This window comes from Pristiophorus japonicus, chromosome 15, assembly GCF_044704955.1.
Source record: "Pristiophorus japonicus isolate sPriJap1 chromosome 15, sPriJap1.hap1, whole genome shotgun sequence".
Taxonomy (NCBI): domain Eukaryota; kingdom Metazoa; phylum Chordata; class Chondrichthyes; family Pristiophoridae; genus Pristiophorus; species Pristiophorus japonicus.
This window is the reverse complement of record NC_091991.1, coordinates 141,362,603-141,384,460: the sequence shown is the minus strand read 5'-3', so window position 1 is coordinate 141,384,460 and position 21,858 is coordinate 141,362,603. Positions and strand designations below refer to the sequence as shown.

The 21,858-nt window shown below is 46.6% G+C and overlaps 1 protein-coding gene, 1 long non-coding RNA gene and 1 other non-coding gene across 3 annotated transcripts in view; 2 read left to right on the top strand and 1 right to left on the bottom strand.

Moving 5' to 3' along the window:
• Positions 1-21,858, top strand: part of clec16a (C-type lectin domain containing 16A) — a 287,365-nt gene that overhangs the window by 235,494 nt on the left and 30,013 nt on the right. The window lies entirely within an intron of this gene.
• LOC139226041 (U2 spliceosomal RNA) lies at positions 776-972 on the top strand. Its single transcript, XR_011587199.1, has one exon. It is a non-coding gene; the product is annotated as a U2 spliceosomal RNA (small nuclear RNA).
• Positions 1,683-20,760, bottom strand: LOC139281092 (uncharacterized). The gene is made up of 3 exons (XR_011596820.1): positions 20,677-20,760; positions 18,139-18,193; positions 1,683-2,209 (listed from the first exon to the last, which is right to left on the bottom strand). It is a non-coding gene; the product is annotated as an uncharacterized lncRNA (long non-coding RNA).

Sequence of the window (21,858 nt, the reverse complement as noted above, 5' to 3'; positions counted from 1 at the left end):
TATATAGGTATCTACAGTATAATCTAATTGATACTGCTGCGTTAATTAGCAGTTGTAACTAGTTCAGATTGGTTTTTTTTCAAAATGGAACTTGACCATATCTTGTTTAGGTGTTTAAAAATAGTTAGCACACACTACTCAAATTTCCATGGGGCCCTTTTTTGTTTTGTATTACATATAATGAACTGTACAGATGTCTAATATGCTGATGCAGATTTAATGTGCATTTCAAGCTTACCAATTCATACAACTAACCCATAATGTATCATAACTCTACACTTTTTCTGAGGAAAGGCTATTTGTTACACTAGAATGTGTTTTACTGAGTTCATGCATTTACTAGAATTCTCATTCTGTTAATTAAGGAACCCATTTGTCACTTCCAGCTGCAACTTTGGTTTCCCAGAAGTTTGGCTAAGATCATGCGTAACTGACCTGACAGGGGAGTAACCATGACCCCAAAGTGGTTCTACCTGGATCAGGAAGGTGGTTCTCCTATGCTTTTTGGAAATAGGAGGTGGGTGGGGTGGTTTGACCCATCCACCTCCACGGAGGTGTGTGGGGGTGCTGACCCATCCACCTCCATGGCACGAACCTGGTATTGCAGTACTTCCAGGAACGGTGCAGTGGCTCTAGGCCTTTTGGCTAAGAGTATTGGTGCAGAGTGATCCTTGATGTGTGCAAGGTGACCTCTGGCATTTGTGATTTGACAAAGAATTGGAAAGATTGGCTACGAATTTTTAAAAAAAAGATGTCGGGTGGCCTGGTGTTTATTATCGCTTCTCGGCCTTTTGGCTAAGATCATGCGTAACTGACCTGACAGGGGAGTAACCATGACCCCAACGTGGTTCTCCCTGGATCAGGAAGGTGATTCTCCTATGCTTTTTGGAAATAGGAGGTGGGTGGGGTGGCTTGACCCATCCACCTCCACGGAGGTGTGTGGGGGGCCTGACCCATCCACCTCCATGGCACGAACCTGGTATTGCAGTACTTCCAGGAACGGTGCAGTGGCTCTAGGCCTTTTGGCTAAGAGCATTGGTGCAGAGTGATCCTTGATGTGTGCAAGGTGACCTCTGGCGTTTGTGATTTGACAAAGAATTGGAAAGATTGGCAACGAATTTTTTTAAAAAAAGATGTCGGGTGGCGTCACAGTTGGGAATACTTAGCAAACATTTGTATACTGTACATTTTTGAAATCTGCGCCTTTATTGCATGTAATCTGTAATTTTGTCAGCTTGGCTTAATAGTAACACTTGCACTTTTGGGTCAGATAGTTGTAGCTTCAAACTCCACTCCAGAGCTAGGGCACATAATTTAGGCTGACACTCCAGCGCAGTGCGGAGGGTGTGCAGCATTGTTTAGAGTTGCTATCGTTCAATTTACACCAATACCCTGCCTGCATGTTTCAGTGGTTAAGAACCCACGGCACTATTCAAAGATGATTTACGGAGTTCTTCTGGTATCCTGACCAACATTCCTTAAACTACCATCACCAGAAAACAGACTGACTAATCATTCACGTCATTGCTAGTTTTGTGGTTCTTGCTGTGCACAAATTGTTTGCTGCATTTATCTAAATTACAACAATCACTGCACTTCAAAGTAGGTGAAATATGTGAAGCATATATGTTCCTGAGACACGTGTTGGATGCCATATGAAGGCAAAATTTTATTTTTGCATGAATAAATTTTCATACATTTTCGTTAGCTTTTTTTCAAATTTGTGCATTCAGACAGCATTAGCATTTCCTTTGTATCTTGAGAGAATACTTGCTTCCCTCCTTTATTTGCACTCCCTGTAAATCGTTGTGGTGGATTGCCATTGTTTTATTTCTTGGTTGTTTGTTTCCAGTAAGACCTTAACTTCTGCATTGAGAGGCACGCTACCTTTCACTGACATTTGTGTTTCCAGCTATCTGTTTGTCCAACCCCAAGGAACATATTCCACAGTGGAGTAGCACCTTTATTTGCAGACATCTAAGAAGGGATCAGGTTTTCTTTCCTGAGATTGGGTTTTCTCTGCCTTAGAGGAAACTTTGGTTGCCCCTGCTGTTGTTTCTTTGGTGGAGATGACAACAGAAGCTAGTTTCTGTTGGATGTGGGGAAATTGAAGGGCTTGAACAACAAGACAGTTCCTATATGCATGCCCTGACAGCTTCATTATAGATGATGGTGAAGTTACTCTTGTTATCCATGCCGTAATTTAAAGCTGAAAATAAAAATAAAATACATTGTAAATGGCAAAAATAAATTAATTACTTACCTCAACAAGAGGTAGATTTGATAGATATTCATTGCAAAGATTAATGTTCATTCTGATCACTTAACTAGGACTAAACTCACTTTTTAAAAAAGGAGGGAGAGAGAAAACATGGAATTATAGACTGGTCAGCCTGACATCGGTAGTGGGTAAAATGATGGAATCAATTATTAAGGATGTCATAGCGCATTTGGAAAGAGGTGACATGATAGGTCCAAGTCAGCATGGATTTGTGAAAGGGAAATCATGCTTGACAAATCTTCTGGAATTTTTTGAGGGTGTTTCCAGTAGAGTGGACAAGGGAGAACCAGTTGATGTGGTGTAATTGGACTTTCAGAAGGCTTTCGACAAGGTCCCACACAAGAGATTAATGTGCAAAGTTAAAGCACATGGGATTGGGGGTAGTGTGCTGACGTGGATTGAGAACTGGTTGTCGGACAGGAAGCAAAGAGTAGGAGTAAATGGGTACTTTTCAGAATGGCAGGCAGTGACTAGTGGGGTACCGCAAGGTTCTGTGCTGGGGCCCCAGCTGTTTACATAGTACATTGATGATTTAGACGAGGGGATTGAATGTAGTATCTCCAAATTTGCGGATGACACTAAGTTGGGTGGCAGTGTGAGCTGCGAGGAGGATACTATGAGGCTGCAGAGTGACTTGGATAGGTTAGGTGAGTGGGCAAATGCATGGCAGATGAAGTATAATGTGGATAAATGTGAGGTTATCCACTTTGGTGGTAGAGACAGACTATTATCTGAATGGTGACAGATTAGGAAAAGGGGAGGTGCAACGAGACCTGGGTGTCATGGTACATCAGTCATTGAAGTTTGGCATGCAGGTACAGCAGGCGATTAAGAAAGCAAATGGCATGTTGGCCTTCATAGCGAAGGGATTTGAGTACAGAGGCAGGGAGGTGTTACTACAGTTGTACAGGGCTTTGGTGAGGCCACACCTCTGGAGTATTGTGTACAGTTTTGGTCTCCTAACTTGAGGAAGGACATTCTTGCTATAGAGGGAGTGCAGCGAAGATTCACCAGACTGATTCCCGGGATGGCGGGACTGACATATCAAGAAAGACTATCAACTGGGCTTGTATTCACTGGAGTTCAGAAGAATGAGAGGGGATCTCATAGAAACGTTTAAAATTCTGACGGGTTTAAACAGGTTAGATGCAGGAAGAAAGTTCCCAATGTTGGGGAAGTCCAGAACCAGGGGTCACAGTCTAAGGATAAGGGGTCAGCCATTTCGGACCGAGCTGAGGAGAAACTTCTTCACCCAGAGAGTGGTGAACCTGTGGAATTCTCTACCACAGAAAGTTGTTGAGGCCAATTCACTAAATATATTCAAAAAGGAGTTAGATGTAGTCTTTACTACTAAGGGGATCAAGGGGCATGACGAGAAAGCAGGAATGGGGTACTGAAGTTGCATGTTCAGCCATGCACTCATTGAATGGCGGTGCAGGCTCGAAGGGCCGAATGGCCTACTCCACCTATTTTCTATGTTTCTATGTTTCAAAGTTATTGAGTTATTTGCTGCTTTCTCTGCTTTATACAAAAAAATGTTGCTTGATTTATTTAATTTATGTGCTGAAGGCTTGAAAACTATTGTAAATATTTCTGTTGCAGTATTTAGACCCACTAAAAGAATTGTAATGTATTGCTGCCAATATTACAAGCATGGTCTGAAGCTTATGATTTACTCCTTTCCTGGACCTTCCTTTGTAAAGCTGAGCATTGCCTCCTGATAGTTTTTGGACCACCACATATATGGGGCCCAAGTTTCGGGCCGCGCCGAGAACGGTGCAGCCCCGACCTGGACGCCTGTTTTTTCACACCACAAAGTGCGCCTAAAAAAAACTTAGATTCTCCGGCTCCCTGCTGGTCCTCTGGAGTCGGGCGCGACGCAGCACGAGCTGTAGGGGGCGGAGCCAGATCCCTACGCTGAAAACAGTGCTGGGACCTCTGCACGTGCGCGCTACAGTGGACGCGCATGTGCAGTAGCTCCAGGCTCCCAATACTGTGTGGGAGGGGCCAAAGCACGCAGCCCCTAGCCCTGGCCCAATGGCCTCACTGGGGCTGCGTGCATAAGGCTGCCTCCCACGCCCAGTTCCTGCTTCTTCCCGACTCGACTCCCGCTTCTCCCCCCCCCCCCCCCCCCCCCCCCGCCCCCGGACTGGACCTGACGCACGCTCCCCCCCCCCCCCCCCTCGGACCCGACCCGACCTCCCCCCCCTCCACCCTCGGCAGTCCGACCCACGCCCAACGCACTACCTGTAAATCTGGTGCTGGGGACGGGCCCTGCCCGAAGTCTTGGGCCCGGCCCAGTCAGAGCCCCCCCCTCTCTCCTTCCCCCTCCCCCCCCACTTCTCCTTCCCCTCCCCCCCCACCTTCTCCTTCCCCCTCCCCCCCCCCCCCCCCCCACCTTCTCCTTCCCCTCCCCTCCCCCCCCCTCCCCTCCCCCTCCACCTTCTCCTTCCCTCCCCCCCCCGCCACCTTCTCCTTCCCCCCCCCCCTCCACCTTCTCCTTCCCCCCCCCCCTCCACCTTCTCCTTCCCCCCCCCACCCCTCCACCTTCTCCTTCCCCCCCCCCCTCCACCTTCTCCTTCCCCCCCCCCTCCACCTTCTCCTTCCCCCCCCCCCTCCACCTTCTCCTTCCCCCCCCCCCCTCCACCTTCTCCTTCCCCCCCCCCTCCACCTTCTCCTTCCCCCCCCCCTCCACCTTCTCCTTCCCCCCCCCCCTCCACCTTCTCCTTCCCCCCCCCCTCCACCTTCTCCTTCCCCCCCCCTCCACCTTCTCCTTCCCCCCCCCTCCACCTTCTCCTTCCCCCCCCTCCACCTTCTCCTTCCCCCCCCCTCCACCTTCTCCTCCCCCCCCCCTCCACCTTCTCCTTCCCCCCCCCTCCACCTTCTCCTTCCCCCCCCCTCCACCTTCTCCTTCCCCCCCCCTCCACCTTCTCCTTCCCCCCCCCTCCACCTTCTCCTTCCCCCCCCCTCCACCTTCTCCTTCCCCCCCCCTCCACCTTCTCCTTCCCCCCCTCCACCTTCTCCTTCCCCCCCTCCACCTTCTCCTTCCCCCCCTCCACTTTCTCCTTCCCCCCCCTCCACCTTCTCCTTCCCCCCCTCCATCTTCTCCTTCCCCCCCTCCACCTTCTCCTTCCCCCCCTCCACCTTCTCCTTCCCCCCCTCCACCTTCTCCTTCCCCCCCTCCACCTTCTCCTTCCCCCCCCTCCACCTTCTCCTTCCCCCCCTCCACCTTCTCCTTCCCCCCCTCCACCTTCTCCTTCCCCCCCTCCACCTTCTCCTTCCCCCCCTCCACCTTCTCCTTCCCCCCCTCCACCTTCTCCTTCCCCCCCTCCACCTTCTCCTTCCCCCCCTCCACCTTCTCCTTCCCCCCTCCACCTTCTCCTTCCCCCCCTCCACCTTCTCCTTCCCCCCCCTCCACCTTCTCCTTCCCCCCCTCCACCTTCTCCTTCCCCCCCTCCACCTTCTCCTTCCCCCCCTCCACCTTCTCCTTCCCCCCCCTCCACCTTCTCCTTCCCCCCCCTCCATCTTCTCCTTCCCCCCCCTCCACCTTCTCCTTCCCCCCCCTCCACCTTCTCCTTCCCCCCCCCTCCACCTTCTCCTTCCCCCCCCTCCACCTTCTCCTTCCCCCCTCCACCTTCTCCTTCCCCCCCTCCACCTTCTCCTTCCCCCCCTCCACCTTCTCCTTCCCCCCCCTCCACCTTCTCCTTCCCCCCCCTCCACCTTCTCCTTCCCCCCCCTCCACCTTCTCCTTCCCCCCCCTCCACCTTCTCCTTCAGCCCTCCCCCTTCTCCTTCAGCCCTCCCCCTTCTCCTTCAGCCCTCCCCCTTCTCCTTCAGCCCTCCCCCTTCTCCTTCAGCCCTCCCCCTTCTCCTTCAGCCCTCCCCCTTCTCCTTCACCCCGCTGTCAGACACACATGCAGACAGACAGAGAGATGGAGACACACTGGGCAGGCGGGGGCATCCCAGCACGCTGTTGGAGGGCTCCCGGTGCTGCAGTCGGTAAGTAGAAAATGTTTTATTTTTTGATTTTTTTTAAAAATTATTTCTTAATTTTTTTTGATTGATTTATTGATGTTTTTATCATTTATTATTGATGATGGCTCTTTATTTGTAAAACTGAAATGTTTAATGTTTGTAAACTTCCCTTTAAACCCCCCCCCCCATTCCCTACGCCTGATTTGTAACCTACGCCTGATTTTCTGAAGTGTAGACAAGGTTTTTTTGAGCGTACAAAAATCTTCACTTACTCCAAACTAACTTAGAATGGAGTAAGTTTTCACTGCCGAAACTTTGAAAACAGGCGTAAGTGGCCGGACACGCCCCCTTTTGAAAAAAAAATTCTGTTCCAAAGTGAAACTGTTCTAACTGACTAGAACTGGAGCAAACTAAATTTGAATTTGAATTTCTAAGATACTCCGTTGTACACCAGTTGCTCCAAAAAATCAGGAGCAACTGAGGCCGAAACTTGGGCCCATGCTAGCTCAGTTCTCCTGCTGTGCAAAAGACATGGTCGCCACACTTTAATCCTGCCAGTTCTTGCCTATTCTCTGCGTCTATCTCTCACCTGCTCTTCAGTGCCACTATTAAATTTGCCATTCTTTGGTTTGGAACTTTGCCTGCTTTCCCAGCCAGTGCCTCTGTTGCATTCCCAGACGGCCTATACTTCGGTCCTGGGTATTTGTCCTCCAGCCCCATATCCCAAGCCTCCCAGCCCCCATTATCCCTTCTTGGCGCAGTGCTCTTATCTCCCTCCCCGGTGCTCCCAATTCCCCTACCTCTGCTTCCAGATTCAACAAGCTATCACTGCCCTCGGGTTCTGTCTTCCTCTCAGTGCTTCATTGACCCTTCTCAGTCCTTACTCAGTTTCTGTAACCCATGTTTCCCTAAGTGCTCTTAGTCCCAATCACCATTCAGTCCTCATAGAGCCATGAAGTTTCCCAGAGCCCCTCTGCCCCCTCATTGCTGCACCAACCCAGTTACTCCCTGTGCATCCACCCCTCCCACAACCCAGTCTTCTCATATTCCACCTTTCTCCAATGTGCTCATGCACCAGTCACTATTCAGTGCACCCTTTCCCACCGTATTCCAACCCACTCCCTGTCTGCTCACAGATGCCAGTGCTCTCCCCAGTTCTCCCAGTCCTGCCTCCCATCCCCACCTTACTCGAATGAGGCAGCACCTGGTGGACACCTCTTCCTTTCCACAGTTTCATTTGCCTCCAATCCAGAAAATATTGTCTCCCACCATCCTGCATACCTAAGCCTTGAAAAAGATGAAATAAATATTGAGTAGTAAGAAAAGGAATATATGGGATAGCCATACAGACACATTGGTGACATATAAATTAGAGGGGAGACAGGGGAGGAGACACAGAATGAGACAGAAACAATGAAGAGATAACTTCAATGCAAATAGAGTAATGTAGATATCACAATCAGAAAAGTGTGTGACAGCTGTACAAGAGAGAAAGGGGAAAATAGTTGAAGAAAAGAAAATTAAAGATTGGGAAGGGGCCAGAATCAGAAGAAATAACTTTTTTTGTCCATAAGCAATAACACAGAAAATCAACTACATTATAATGCAGAGTATGGTGTACTGCTTCTCATTATAAAACAACATATTCTCCATCATCATAAGCAATTCTCTGAAAGCTCTGCTCATTCATTTTTTTAAAGTTATATCCAATGCTGTATCTCATTCTTGGGGTTTAGTTTGCATATCATACCACCAGAATCACTTCAGAATGATGCTGTGTGCTCAGCCAAGTTTCGGCTCGAGTTGCTCCTATTTTCTTGGAGCAACTAGTTTAGTATGGAGTATCTTAGAAATCGCAATTCTCCGCATTTAGTTTGGTCCAGTTCTAGTTAGTTAGAATAGTTTCGTTTCAGTACAGTTTTGTTTTCAAAAGGGGGCATTACCAGCCACTTACGCCTGTTTTGCAAGTTTAGGCAGTGAAAACTTACTCCAAACTAACTTAGAACGGAGTAAGTGTCGATTTTTGTACGCTCAGAAAAACCTTGCCTACACTTTATAAATTAGGCACAGGTAGTGAGAGATGGGGGGGGGGGGGGGGTAAGGTAAGAGATTTTACAAAGCATTAAACACTTCACTTTTACCAATAAAGAGCCATCATCAATAATAAATGATAAATAAATCAATCAATCAAAAAAAAAATTAAAAATCAATCAATAAATAAAAAATTTTAAGTTTCTACTCACCTACTGCTGCAGGTCGGGAGCCCTCCCAACAGCCTGCTGAAGAGCTAGTCGGGCGGGCCCCACCACTGAAGAGGTGCTCAGGCGGGCCCCACCACCGAAGAGGTGCTGGTAGGGCGAGCCCCGCTGCCAAAGAGGTGCTGCTCGGACGGGGCCCACCGCCAAAGAGCTGCTGCTCAAGTGGGGCCCGCCGCTGAAGAGGTGCTGCTCTGGCGGACCCCACCGCCAAGGAGGTATGGGCCGGTAGGCCACTCGGCCTTCGATAGGGGCGACGTCCCTTTGGCCAGGGCTAGGGTTGCCCGGAGATGGGATGCGCTGGGAGGGCCAGGAGCTATTGCACATGCGCGCAGCCTCTATTGCGCACGCACGCAGCTGCCAGCACTCTGTTTCGTGCAGGGCTGTAGCTCCGCCCCTAGCTGCTTGTGTTGTGCTGCGTTGGCTGTGAAACAGGCCTGCTGGACTCGGAGAATTACAAGGTAAGTTTAAGGCGCTTTTTTTATTCTTAAAAAAATAGGCGGGCCTCTCGGAGTGCGCCGTTCTGGGAGGTCATCCGAAACTTGGGCCCCAATAACTTGCATGCAAATGTACACTGCATGTGGTTGCTCCCTCTGCCTTATTGACATTAGCATTAGAAGCAATTTTGCTCTATAAAAGCCAAATATCAAGCCCATGTTTTAAAATCTGAGGACAGATTAGATATTTTGATTAAAACTCTGGGTAAGCGCACACTAACCTTGTTAAACCAAATATCCTTTCCTACCATTCGGTGCACTGTAGCATGACAAAATTTGACCTCCTGTTCTAATAGCTTTTATGGAAACTGGCAGCGGTTACAGAAGGTACACACTCATTTAGGAAGGCTTGGAAGTGGAACAGTTGTAAATTGTTTTTTTTTAAGTTGTGTTCAAAGCCGTAGTGTGCTCTTTGGGGTTTAATAAATGTATTAGCCATTCTTACTTTGCAAATGAAGTCATCAAACTCGTACAAATATGCCCTACTTTGTTACTCTTTTGGGGAGGGGGAACAAAATAAACATTAGATCAGGTGCCCTAAAACCCAAACATGCAGCTGAAATTTAAATTCAGGAAATCAGCACTTTTGACTTTTGCTGTAGGCTAGGCTTGCACACAATAGACTTGTAACAAAAATTAGATTGAGGAATTGAGCAGAGATAAAGTGGTGGGAAAGGGATAGGCCATGATTAACAGTTAGGGGAAAAAAATCAATGCAGTTGAAGGATGTTGGAACATCAGGAAAGTCACATAGTTGCGCAAAGACTAGAGTGGAGGCTTGAAGAAATGCCAGAGGAGAAATTGCTGGGGGAAGGATTTGCTAGACCAGGGACAGTTAAGAGAGATTAAATGGCAGGGGGGAAAGGAAGAGATAGAGGAGATGCAGAGAGTGGTGTCACAGTGAGAATGCAAGGCTGGAGTGAAGAGAAAGATGAGGCGGGTAAAATTTGTAATGAGCAAACTGCGAATTAAATAGAAGAAATCGATTAATATCTTCTTATGAAACGCACGTGCTATCCCATGCCCTGACCATCAAAAACAAAATTACTAATTGCAAAAAGCTGGAAATCTGTAACAAAAACAAAAAAATGTTGGAAATCACCAGGCCAATCAGCAGTGAAGATTATTGATAAATTAACGTGAACTGGAATAATTTACAAATGAACAGCGCGCACGCATATGAACAGCGCGCACGCATATACACACGCGCGCATACACACGCGCGCGCATACACACATACATCATCATCATAGGCAGTCCCTCGGAATCGAATAAGACTTACTTCCAATCTTAGCATGAGTTCTTAGGTGGCTGTACAGTCCAATACGAGAATCACAGTCTCTGTCACAGGTGGGACAGATAGTCGTTGAGGGAAAGGGTGGGCAGGGAGCCTGGTTTGCCGCACGCTCCTTCTGCCTGCGCTCGATTTCTGCATGCTCTCAGCGACGAAACTCTAGGAGCTCAGCGCCCTCCCGAATGCACTTCCTCCACTTAGGGCGGTCTATGGCCAGGGACTCCCAGGTGTCAGTGGGGATGTCACACTTTATCAGGGAGGCTTTGAGGGTGTCCTTGTAACATTTCCTCTGCCCACCTTTGGCTCATTTGCCGTGGACGAATTCCGAGTAGAGCGCTTGCTTTGGGAATCTCGTGTCTGGCATGCAAACTATGTGGCCTGCCCAGCGCAGCTGATCAAGTGTGGTCAGTGCTTCAATCCTGGGGATGTTGGCCTGGACGAGGACGCTAATGTTTGTGCGTCTGTCCTCCCAGGGGATTTGCAGGATCTTGCGGAGACTTCGCTGGTGGTATTTCTCCAGCGACTTGAGGTGTCTACTGTACATGGTCCAAGTCTCAGCCATGCAGGAGGGCGGGTATTACTACGGCCCTGTAGACCATGAGCTTGCTGACAGTCTTGAGGGGCTGGTCTTACAACACACTTTCCTCAGATGGCCGAAGGCTGCACTGGCGCACTGGAGGCGGTGTTGGATCTCATTGTCAATTCCTGCTCTTGTTGATTGGAGGCTCCCGAGATAGGGGAAGTGGTCCACGTTGTCCAGGGCCACACCGTGGATCTTGATGTCTGGGGGGCAGTGCTGTGCGGCGAGGACAGGCTGGTGGAGGACCTTTGTCTTACTAATGTTTAATGTAAGGCCCATGCTTTCATACGCCTCGGTAAATACGTCGACACGCACAGACACACACGCACCCTGTAATGTGTTCAAATGGGAAAGCAGGAGATGGATAAATGGCTGAAATGGGACTAACACAAGACAGGAGGAGGCACAATGTGAGAAATTGAAGATGTATGTGTTGTGTGTGGAGAGAGAGTCAGAATGCAGGTCTCCAGAGTGCCTCTCCAACCTGTGAAGCCTCCTTAAATACCTGTGCTCCCAAGGGATTATGGCATCCAAGGGATGAGTCCTCTGGTGGCTGTACAGAGTAAATACAAGTTTACATATATAACAGTATACAAGAAACCGAGCACGTGAGTAACTGAGACAATGGGGGTTATGGCAGGTAGAAATGGAAGTAGGAAAAACTGATATAGCAGCCTGAGGAGTCTGAAAATAGGGGGGAAAGGATGCAGAACACCACAACAGACAGATCCCATCCCAAGTACCACCCATTCCTCCCCTCTCCCCCATGCCCAAAATGCTGATGCATTCATCCCATACATTCATTTCTAATCTAAACCTTATACTATGAGCACTGTTGCCTAAATGTTCCCCAATTGGAACAAATGTGTCCCAATTGACATTTGCTCCACCTCATTCCCCAGAACCAGATCTGGCAATGCTTGCTTCCTTGGGCTGGAAACGTACTGATCGCACTTCAGAAATTTTTCCGCCCCCCCTCCTCTCTGCCCTTTACAATATTACTATCCCAGTCTAAAACTAGGATAGATGCTCCCCCTCTCCCTGTGCTGAAGCACCTCACAATGACAGTATGGTTTAGATGAGAAAACTCATCATGTGAGGAATTATGATCTTCAGCCCACATCCTACTCACGTGATTCAACATCAATTTGCTGCACTCCTGTGTCACGCCGACTGGGTAAAATGCTTTCACAACCACAGCTTTTATTCTGCATGACTGGTTTGTTACTTTCGCACAAAAACAGTTTAATCTGTTCTCAATTAACTTTGTAACAAAGCAGCCTCTCTTTAAATGTTTGACAATGTTTCCAACATTTATTAAAGTTTCCTTACTTTTGCTCGAATGAGTTTAGAATATGGGACCATTTTGTATGCCAATGCATCAAATGGGGCAGGAGCTTGGAAGAGAGTAAACTAGGGAATACTGTCACCTTGGCTATACTGATGGCTCTCTGATCTCGAGTCAGATTGTTGCGGGTTCAAGCCCCACTATGGACTTGAACACGCAACCTAGGCTAACACTTCAATGTAGCACTGAGGGGATGTTGCACTGTTGGAGGTGCTGTGTTTCAGATAGGACATTAAACCGAGGCCGTGTCTCACTGTCCATGTGTCCAGAAAAGATCCCATGGCATTATTTGAAAAGGGGCAAAGAGCTCTCTTGGTGGTCCAGAAAAATGCTGGGAACTTTGCTAACTGCTGATGGTTAGAAATACACAACCATGCTCATTTTCTTCTTTTCGCTGAGCCATATTGCAATATCACACTTGTTCCTGCAAAAGGCATCCAAAATCATCATGGTCCTTCAATAAAGCTGGCTGCAGGATGAACGAATATGGGAACTGCCTGGGAAATGTGGATTCAGGGGTTTGAGTCTGTTTTTGCAACCCATCTGTGTATTGATGGAATGGTACCTTATTCTATTCATGAATGGCACGGTCTTCAGGCTTGGGCCATATTTGGGCATGAGTGCGGTTAATCATGGGCAGGCCTCGTGTGTTGCTGGCTGCCTGTGGACTAATGTTTGCGAGATGTGACTCAGATCTCCTGCCTTTCCCAGAAAGGAAACATGCTGCGTAAAGGTTTGAAGTAGCTGCAGTCTTGATTGACCCTTTTTTGGAAATGGTCTCTAAGTCTGGTTATGCTTAACCCTCATGAAGACCAAATCCCCATTATCATTATATACTATTCATAACCTACATTCCGCTTTAAATCTGCATGCAATGTGACAAATAAATATTTTCACCTGTAATGTTAGTTCTTTGGTTATCTCTTACTGGCTACAGCGTATGAAGGGTTAAAGGATCCAGTATAATTTACAATGGCCAGTGCTTTATAATACATTGCAGCTCTGAACCAAGATAGTTGTCTGTATGGGCATTGATGGGACTTGCACAAGTAATTGGTCATTTCCACTTGTCCATTCACCTCCTCTTACACCACTGTCCTTCTGGGTGAGATAGCAATTTACAGGTACTCTGTACAAATTTATACATCATAGAATCTTACACGAGGCCATTCAGCTCATCGTGACTGTGCCGGCTCTTTGAAAGAGTTAGTCAATTAATCCCACTCCCCCGTTTTTTTTCCCATAGCCCCGCAAGGAGCAATCTACAGTAAAAATACTTAATTAGAGGAGGGCCAATTTCAGTGGGTTGAGAACGGATCTAGCCCAAGTAAATTGGAATCCAAGATTGGCAGACAAAACTGTAATCGAACAATGGCTGCCTTTGAAGAGGAGATGGTTTGGGTGCAGTTGAGGTATATTCCCACGTGGGGGAAAGGTAGCACAATCAAAGTCAGAGTTCCCTAGATGATGAAAGAAATAGAGTAAGATGAAGCAGAAAAAGGGGGAGTATGACAGATGTCCGGTTGAGAATACAAGTGAGAACCACGCTGAATATAAAATGTTCAGAGGGGAAGTGAAAAATGAAATAAGAGGGACAAAGAGGGAGTATGGGAATATACTGGCAGCTAACATAAAAAGAAATCCATAAGTCTTCTATGGGATTATAAATAGTAAATGGTAGAAAGAAGAGGAGTGGGACCGGTTCAGCTGTTTATATTGTACATTAATGATTTAGACGAGGGGATTAAATGTAGTCTATCAAAATTTGCGGATGACACTAAATTGGGTGGCAGTGTGAGCTGCGAGGAGGATGCTATGAGGCTGCAGAGTGACTTGGATAGGTTAGGTGAGTGGGCAAATGCATGGCAGATGAAGTATAATGTGGATAAATGTGAGGTTATCCACTTTGGTGGTAAAAACAAAGAGACAGACTATTATCTCAATGGTGACAGATTAGGAAAAGGGGAGGTGCAACGAGACTTGGGTGTCATAGTGCATCAGTCATTGAAGGTTGGCATGCAGGTACAGCAGGTGGTTAAGAAAGCAAATGGCATGTTGGCCTTCATAGCGAGGGGATTTGAGTACAGGGGCAGGAAGGTGTTACTACAGTTGTACAGGGCCTTGGTGAGGCCACACCTGGAGTATTGTGTACAGTTTTGGTCTCCTAACTTGAGGAAGGACATTCTTGCTATTGAGGGAGTGCAGCGAAGGTTCACCAGACTGATTCCTGGGATGGCGGGACTGACATATCAAGGAAGACTGGATCAACTGGGCTTGTATTCACTGGAGTTCAGAAGAATGAGAGGGGATCTCCTCGAAACGTTTAAAATTCTGATGGGTTTAGATGCAGGAAGAATGTTCCCAATGTTGGGCAAGTCCAGAACCAGGGGTCACAGTCTAAGGATAAGGGGTAAGCCATTTAGGGCTGAGATGAGGAGAAATTTCTTCACCCAGAGAGTGGTGAACCTGTGGAATTCTCTACCACAGAAAGTTGTTGAGGCCAATTCACTAAATATATTCAAAAAGGAGTTAGATGTAATCCTTACTACTAGGGGGATCAAGGGGTATGGCGAGAAAGCAGGAATGGGGTACTGAAGTTGCATGTTCAGCCATGAACTCATTGAATGGCGGTGCAGGCTCGAAAGGCCAAATGGCCTACTCCTGCACCTATTTTCTATGTTTCTATGTAGGACCAAAAAGGAGACCCACACATGGAGGCAAAGGGCATGGCTGAGCTACTAAATGAGTACTTTGCATCTGTCTTTACCAAGGAAGAAGATACTGACAAAGTCATAGTGCAAGAGGAGGTAGTTGAGATACTGGATGGGCTAAAAATTGATAGAGAGGGGTATTGGAAAGGCTGGCTGTACTTAAAGTAGGTAAGTCACCAGGGATGCATCCTAGGGTGCTGAGGGAAGTAAAGGCGGAAATTGCGGAGGTACTGGCCATAATCTTCCAATCCTCCATAGATATGGGGATAGTGCAAAAGGACTGGAGAATTACAAATGTTACACTATTGTTCAAAAAGAATAAACCCAGCAATGACAGCCCAGTCAGTCGGTGGTGGAGAAGCTTTTAGAAATGATAATCTGGGACAAAATTAACAGTCACTTGGACAAGTGTGGATTAATTAATGAAAACCAGCACGGATTTGTTAAAGGCAAATCGTGTTTAACTAACTTGATTGAGTGAGTTTTTTGATGAGGTAACAGAGTGGGTTGATGAGGGCAATGCAATTGATGTGGTGTGCATGGACTTCCAAAAGGCATTTAATAAAGTGCCAAATAATAGACTTGCCAACAAAGTTGAAGCTCATGGAATAAAAGGGACAGTGGCAGCATGGATATGAAATTGGCTAAGTGACAGGAAACAGTAGTGGTGAACGGTTCTTCAGACTGGAGGAAGGTATACAGTGGTGTTCCCCAGGGGTTGGTCTAGGACCACTGCTTTTCTTGATATATTTTAATGACTTGGGTGTACAGGCCACAGTTTCAACATTTTCAGATGACACAAAATTTGGAAGTATCGTGAACAGTAAGGAGGATAGTGATAGACTTCAAGAAGACATAGGCTGGTGAAATGGGCGGGTACGTGGAAGATAAAATTTAACACAGAAAAGTGCGAAGTGATACATTTTGGTAGAACGAACGGGGAGAAGCAGTATAAATTAACGGGTACAATTCTAAAGGAGGTGCAGGAACAGATACCTGGGAGTATCTGTGAACAAATCGTTGAAGGTGGCAGAGCAGGTTGAGAAAGCAGTTAAAAAAGCATACCGATCCTGGGCTTTATACATAGAAGCATAGGCCGGATTTTACTTACCTGGGCAAGTCCAGTGCAGTCGGTGGCGAATCACGGCACCGCTGCTGGCTCCAACCCACTGTCCAAAGTGAGTTTGCGTTAAGAGGACTTATTGAGGCCACTCAGCGTGTCTTCTGGTCCAATTAAAGGAAGCGGATCTGATGACGTCATTCATGACCATCATCATGAATGTTTTCCTTAAAGGGACCATGGCTACATTTCTTTTGATGTTTGTGCTGTTAATGTTCTACAGCATTGAAGTGCTGCAAATACTGACAATGACTGCACAGAGACACAGGGCTGCACGCAGGGAGGTCCTCTTCCCTGCTGATGGGCAGAAGAGATTGCCCGAGGAGACCAAAACAGCTTGGTTGGAGATTGCAGAGGAGGGGACAAGCAGGGATGTGGTCAGGAGGACCTGGGTGCCATGGCACAAATGTTTCAATGATCTCCGTCGATCATGAAACATTAGTGCAAAGTCATGCTCAATCTCATCCTGCTGTGCCTCTCATCGCATCCCCTTCATTCTGCCTTCCCAACCGTATTCCTGCACATCATTACTCTCACCAACTTACCTTGCACCTTCATCCATCCCTCACTTACTACATTATCACATCACCATCTCACTAGCCACCCCTCTCACTCACCCTCATCCTAGTGCAATCATACCAACTAACACAGTGGTAGCCACTTGGGTGTTTTATCCAATGTTTATGCAACGTTTGTATTAATGTGCTGTCAAACATTGAAACTTTTATTTTCAACCCTTTCTTGGACAGATTTGTGTGCATCTTTTGAAGTGGCTTAGTGAGTTGCAGACATAACAGCCCCCCCCCCCCCTGCGATGGTCATGGTGTGAAAGGAATGGCTTGATCATTGCAGGGGTGCTTTATGGTGTTGGTGTGGGGTGGTGCCAACCTGGCGCATCATATGACAGCCATATGGGTGTACAGCGTAAAGTTAACTAAATCCCTGGCCTCCCGTGCAGCAATGCGCTCGGGTGCTGATGCCCTCTGTCCTGTGCAGCATCAGATGATTGCGGAGAAGGTTGGTGATGTTGGGTCTTATCGTGGACCAATTCTGAGGACCAAGGTGAGAGAACATAAAGGACACCCATGCTGGTGGAATAGATGGCAGGTGAAGTGCAGATGACGGAAGCAAAATATCATTGGTGATAGAGGTAATGAGATGAGACTGGATGGAGACTTTGGTGGAAACTTTTGCAGCTACTGATTGTGAGGAGCCTACTGATGCAGTGAGGAGCAGCTTGTGGCTGAGGAAAATGATCACCTGTGAGGTTGGAGCTTTTTTACTGTACATTTGAAGCTGTCAAGGAATCAGCTGGAGCAATAACCACTGAGTTCCACGTGACAAACATGGTCTCAGAACAGAGCAGTTCCCGTGGCCATGAAGTTAAAATTAAAAAGTTAGTTTTAAAAAAAAAAAACTGTTAATTGTCTGTTAAGTAGATTATAATGAGTTTAATCGGTCGCCCACTGCTGCCTATTGGGTTTGCTCAGCAGTGACAGACGCGCCATTAGGAAAGGAGCATTGCGGCAGGATGACAGCGGGAAAATGCTGTGGCGGAGCTGTTCGGGGAGGCCCCGCCGCTGTGGCAGAGCTGTTCCGGTGGGCCCCTCCACGGAGGCCCGAAGGTGAGGTGGGCGGAGGCGAGGCCTGAGGTCAGGTGCAGCGGGACCCCAAGGTCGGCAGGGTTGGCAGGTCGGGATTCCAGAACATTTTACAGATTCCGGACGACCCTGCCACCAATCGGTCCAAATTCCAGAACTCCGGATTTTCGACGCTGCACCTGTATACAGCAGAGAAAGAGGCCATTCAGCTCATTGTGCCTTTGCTTGCTTTTTGAAAGAGCTATTCCATTGGTCGCACTCTCCTGCTTTATCCCCGTAGCCCTGCAACTTAGTTTTCGGTTAATTATTATTTTAATTCAGTAGCTAACATGCTGGTATTTCCCAGTACCACTTTCTATATTAACAAAGGTTAGACAGGCAGTCATTACTTAACTATACAGTACTTCATAAAATGAAGGATTGCAAGCTACAAATACATATCTGTACATGGTAACTATAATAATTACAAATGCTTACCTTTATGATCATGAAAGTAAAAGTTATAATGGGGAAATGCCACGCGACTACGAATCTGGTCAAAATAACACAAAGAGCAGCTGTTAGGAAAGATGCATTACCGACTGGGGAATTCTTTGAAACCCAGTGCTTGACATGTATCACATGGAATTTCCTTTCATGAATTTTTTTTTTTAAATTCCTCAGCATGAAGGTGCGGTAATTTAGGGAACGGCTATAAATCTTAGTTTTAGTTATCTGCTGATGATGCACAGTAATTTCCCCTACATGTATAAAACAAAAATATCAAAATACATTTTGACAGTTCTAATAATTGTGGATAAATTCAGACACAGCACAAGCTTAAAGCTAGAAAGCGTCATCATCACAAGTTAAAGGGGAAGTCTTACTATAAGTACTGCTTTTTTAAGAAAGAAAATTACCACAAATAATTATGGTTAATTTAACTTTTTCTGTCTATTTGCTGAATATTGTATAAAAGATGAACAGCTTTGATGATCTTATATGGGGCTAGTAGCTCAGAGACTATATTGAGCCTGACTACTTTGGAATCCTATTAATGCCCATTCCTAGATAAGGTCATTAGCTTGCTGTGGTTTTATACTAAAGAATGTAAACAGAGTCCCCTATCTGCTGCATTCCACAAGGCAAGTTTCCAGGAAACGTCAGTCCTTGATCCACCTGTTTCTGTAATGTAAAAACAGAAAGCTCTGTGGGTTCCTGCACATTTTTTGCGAGTCAAGCCACTGTTTTAACAGCCCACTCCCGTGTAGAAGTGAGAGAGGGGCACATAGAAGTCGCTCTCCTGAAATGACGTGATGATTTAGCACTAAGTAAAAGCATCAAAGATCTGGTCGTTTTAACCATATGTGCTGATTCACCATCTTCACACAATTGACACAAGTCAGTTCCCCAAGATGATAATCAGTAATTGATGTTTAAATAAAAACATAAGAAAATGAAAAAAACTCATTAGAAATTCTTATCCTTAGTCATTAAGTTTGGAATGGGAAAGACATAGGGGGAGAAATTCACTATCGCCCCTAATCGCAACTAATTTCATAGAATCATAGAAACTTATAGCACAAAAAGAGGCCATCTGGCCCGTCGTGCTTTGCTGGCTCTTTGAAAGAGCAGTCATACTTACTCCCACACCCCTGCTTTATGTCTGTAGCCCGGTAAGTTTTTGAATACTTGTCCAACTAATTTCCTCTTTAAATTATTTATTGAATCAGTTTCCACCATCTTTTCAGGTAGAGCGGTCCAGATCCTGAGAGCGGAGTGAAAAAAATTCTCCTCCCCTCTAGATCTTTTGCCAATCATTTTAAATCTACAATCTCTGGTTATTAACCGAATTTGCCTTACCCTTTGACTCGTGCCTCTGAGTTGGAAGGTTGTGGGTTCAAGTCCTACTCCAGAGACGTGAGCACAAAAATCTAGGCTGACACTCCAGTGGAGTACTGAGGGAGTGCTGCATTCTTAGAGGTGTCAGCTTTTAGATGAGACGTTAACCTGAGAACGCCGTATGCTCTCTCAGGTGGACGCAAAAGATCCCATGGCAGTATTTTGAAGAAGAGGAGCAGGGGAGTTATCCCCGGTGTCCTGGCTAATATTTATCCCTCAATCAACATCATAAAAACAGATTATCTGGTCATTATCACATTGCTGTTTGTGGGAGCTTGCAATGCACTAATTGGCTGCCACATTTCCTACATTACAACAGTGACTACACGTCAAAAAGTACTTCATTGGCTGTAAAGCACTTTGGGACGTCCTGAGGTCGTGAAAGGTGCTATATAAATACAAGTCTTGCTTTCTCACTAACCCACAATCAACAAATTCCCCTTCCTCCTTAGCAAATTAAAAAGGCTTGCTGAAGCAAATACATCTAACCGAAGAAAATGTAATGCCAGTGCTGTGGAATTCCCCCTACTCATATTGAGAGAGATTACGTAGCACCAGAAAACAAAAAGTTGTGCAGTTGTTTTAGCCACAATTCTTAATTTTTATTTGCTGCCTTATTTTCAAAAATGGCTGGAAAGTTTCATAAAGACCAGTGAGGAAGAAAAATGCATCACTAGCATGTACAAGTGGAGTAGATCGATTGGGCCTGAAATCGCACTCCCCACAGGCGCGTATGAGGTGCGCACGCACCCGTGGGGTCCCCCGCAAGTTCCGGGCTTAGGTATGCAAAATGAATGCGCCTAAACCTGGAACTTGTGATGTCAAGAAATCTCTTGACAGATCCACCGCATCCGAAATGAAAGGGCATCCGCATTCAGGTGTCGGTATACCATGAACTGCTAACACGACACCCCAGACACAGTTCTGTATGTTATTTGTCAAATCTCGTGTTAGTATGCATGCAGCAGTAAGTAGATTTCACCGTGTCATCATTTGAAGTACAAACCTGCGCGTGCACAGTGACTCTCCAGAGGAAATTAGAATAGCACTGCTGCAGGCAAATATAATCCCCCGCCCCGCCCCGCCCCGCGCACACATGAGGTAGTATAGTTCAGTAAGTCAATGAGACTGTACCTCCAAGCTGACTTTGGTATACAGCAGTGTTATCAGAGATGACTTTCCCAGTGGCTGATAACAGGGAGATCCCTCTGTAGTTGCCGGAGTCGGACTTTTTTTAAAGATGGTCACGATTACTGCATCTCTGAGATCTCCTGGCATGCTCTCCTTCTTCCAGATGAGGTGGCTGAGGAGTTCCTCCCGGAGTCACAGTGCGGATTTTGTCCTTTTTGGGGTACAACGGACATGATTTTTATAAGAACATAAGAATTAGGAACAGGAGTAGGCCATCTAGTCCCTCAAGCCTGCTCCGCCATTCAACAAGATCATGGCTGATCTGGCTGTGAACTCAGCTCCATTTACCCGCCCGCTCCCCATAATCCTTAATTCCCTTATTGGTTAAAAATCTATCTATCTGTGATTTGAATACATTCAATGAGCTAGCCTCAACTGCTTCCTTGGGCAGAGAATTCTACAAATTCACAACCCTCTGGGAGAAGAAATTCCTTCTCAACTCGGTTTTAAATTGGCTCCCCCGTATTTTGAGGCTGTGCCCCCTAATTCTCGTCTCCCCGACCACTGGAAACAACTTCTCTGCCTCTATCGTGTCTATCCCTTTCATTATTTTAAATGTTTCTGTAAGATCACCCCTCATCCTTCTGAACTCCAACGAGTAAAGACCCAGTCTACTCAATCTATCATCATAAGATAACCCCCTCATCTCCGGAATCAGCCTAGTGAATTGTCTCTGCACCCCCTCCAAAGCTAGTATATCCTTCCTTAAGTAAGATGACCAAAACTGCACGCAGTACTCCAGGTGCGGCCTCACCAATACCCTGTACAGTTGCAGCAGGACCTCCCTGCTTTTGTACTCCATCCCTCTCGCAATGAAGGCCAACATCCCATTCGCCTTCCTGATTACCTGCTGCACCTGCAAACTAACTTTTTGGGATTCATGCACAAGGACCCCCAGGTCCCTCTGCACCGCAGCATGTTGTAATTTCTCCCCATTCAAATAATATTCCCTTTTACTGTTTGTTTTTTTCCCTAAGGTGGATGACCTCACATTTTCCGACTTTGTATTCCATCTGCCAAACCTTAGCCCATTTGCTTAACCTATCTAAATCTCTTTGCAGCCTCTCTGTGTCCTCTACACAACCTGCTTTCCCACTAATCTTTGTGTCATCTGCAAATTTTGTT